Source organism: Pinus tabuliformis, chromosome J (assembly GCF_031772625.1).
Source record: "Pinus tabuliformis cultivar Carrire ecotype Pingquan chromosome J, CPIR1, whole genome shotgun sequence".
In the NCBI taxonomy this organism is placed as follows: domain Eukaryota; kingdom Viridiplantae; phylum Streptophyta; class Pinopsida; order Pinales; family Pinaceae; genus Pinus; species Pinus tabuliformis.
This window is the reverse complement of record NC_142295.1, coordinates 384365451-384367980: the sequence shown is the minus strand read 5'-3', so window position 1 is coordinate 384367980 and position 2530 is coordinate 384365451. Positions and strand designations below refer to the sequence as shown.

Below are 2530 nucleotides of genomic sequence, written 5' to 3'. Positions count from 1 at the left end.
TGGACATCCAATGAGCTGTGTCGATGAGGCTATTCTCAACTATGTAAGCCTTTTTTAACGAGTGGGAGTTGCCTTCCCTGAGCAGTGGCTGGTAGGCTGTCGCCCCACTTGAGCGGAACTTTTTTGGCTGAATTCGCACAGGAGATTACTTTTACAAATGTCAATACCAAGTAAATTGCTTTCATGGCCATGTGACCCCAACAAACAATGTCGGTAGTTGGGTTATTCGATGGATTACCGTGCTAAGAATATTAATTGCAAAAGCAAAACTAGTGGTTGGCGTTCAGGGAGTCATGGTCAGCGCTATCGATTCAGAAAGGACCGCATCACAATTCACAAGCTGTGAAGCACTAAACGCCTGTCTGTTCGCAACCAACCTAAGAATCTTTATGTGGTGGGATGTCGCCTGTAGATCAAGATTGTTGCGTGCAGTTCCAGCTAATCAGCGATCATATGTATGTTGGGCTGAGCTTCATTTATCTTGTTATCTGGATCTTACCTGCCTGGCTTCATCCTCTTTGCATTTGCCTGTCTGTCTATGTTTGAGCTTCATCTTTTTGTTCATCAATGGCAACCGATCTCCATCACAATAACAAAGCTTTTTCCCTCTTCCCTCTTCGCCCTCCTATTCCTCCTAGACTTAAACTTATAATGCCTGTTAAGGCGTTTTCACGTGGTCTGGATGTCAAGAACATTATTCCTTTTTACCTCTATCATCGCTTAGTACGATGTCTTTATAAATCATAGGTGGTCCGGAGGTCAAGAACATTTTACCCTCTCATCTTTAGAGTCACCTGGCAGATAATGGAGTGCGAGTTCGCTGGAAATGCTGGAAGGAGGAAACTCATTTCTTCTAGAGTAGAAGCCGATTTTCAAACTGCCTCCGGTTCATATTGCCATTTTATATTCAAACTATGAACAATTCAGTTGATGCTTGGATGAACTAACCTTGTTGTGCAGTCAAAGGGCTACCATTTTTCCGATCTTTTCCGATTCAAACCACATCCAGCGGATAGATTTGGTAAATTGCCTTATCAAACCTTGTGATGGATTTCCATTATCATTGAAACTGTTTGGAGCGCTAGTTAGAGGAAAATTACACATTACTGGTAAGTGAATCTATGAATCTCTCTCTATATTGTTTTTTTTCTCATTAAAAAAAACAGGGTACATCAATATGGGGTTTCCAAACGACACAGATTGAAGTTTTCTTGGAGCTATCGTCTTGTGCTTCATTAATCATTTTAAACTTTGTCTTCTATTTAAAATGCATATTTCAAGTTTGTTTATTTCAAGCATGATAGATCTGCTTGGTGTATATTTTTCCTCATTGAGTTAGTAGATAATGAAGAGTGTTGGATCTGTACACTTCTCAAGTTTGTTTAAGGGCAGAATGATAGATCCGTATACTTTTCTTCAATGAACAGGTAATAAGCGAAGTTCACGGAGGTCAGTACATTCATATCCGATATGCAAGGGAATTCATTCAAAAATATCATGATAGGGAAGTCTATTTACTGTTTTCCAATTTTGTGTTATGAGGAACTGGCATCTTGTTGCAGCCGAAGATGGTTATTTAGGACGGAGATTGTGAAGACTGGTGTTACCACATCTTATTCTTCCTTTGAATTTCCAGATTCATGTGGAGAAATTCAATGTTACAAGTGACTGGGAGGAAATTACAACTATTGTGGCAGCATGAAACTCAGGTAGACAAAGGTGTCTTGATTCATATTTTCAGTCCATTTCATTTATATATCTACTTGTACCTGAAACCTAAACATTTGCATTTGCAGATGCCTCTACAACTGCCAGAACAAAATATATGGACTCCCCTTTGACACATTTCAAAGACCATAGGGAAACAGAAGCACATCTATAGCTTATTTGCCAACATCTGACATTGTATTCTTGTAAAGAACTGAGACAATTAGGGGACTTTTGCAGTTGGGAAAAAACTTCCAGAGTTAAATGTCGGCAGGTGTGAACAAGTAGAGAAGCTGTCGTGCCTTGAAACGTTGATATTTGTAGGTGATTGATGTTTCTTAGTGTGGAAAATTCAATGTCTTTAGAATGTAATGTTCGTAATTGTTCCAAACTGAAAAAGGATGGGGAATTCTTGATCAGTTGCGCCAACAATTAAATAAAAACCTCTGCAGAAGATGGTAACGCTGTGTTACAAAGAACACAGAAAAAACAGCAGTTTCTATTGTTTAAGTTATGCCGAGCGTTGAGATTGTTTAATCCTTGTCAAAATAGTACAGTACCGGATGGGTAGTTTTATTATGTTTTATTTGTAATAATAAAGTGATGGCTTATTGGGTATGATAAAGAGAGATGTTGCCAAGTTTGTTGTGGATATTTGCTCTCAATTTGTGGTTTGTTTTCAAATTCTTGATAGGTTAGTGGTGATGACATGGTATCAGAGGTTCGTGACACTCTCCAGGAGAGTGGAGACATTAAGATGAATTTAACGGAAAAGTTTGCAGCTCTGTAGAATAGTTCCAACTTTTGTTACCAGATAATTACT

At 38.7% G+C, this 2530-nt stretch overlaps 1 long non-coding RNA gene across 1 annotated transcript; it reads left to right on the top strand.

Annotated features, from left to right (window-relative positions):
• Positions 1-369: 369 nt before the first annotated feature.
• On the top strand, positions 370-2277 carry LOC149227389 (uncharacterized). Its single transcript, XR_016247129.1, has 3 exons — positions 370-1109; positions 1428-1709; positions 1797-2277. It is a non-coding gene; the product is annotated as an uncharacterized LOC149227389 (long non-coding RNA).
• Positions 2278-2530: the final 253 nt, after the last annotated feature.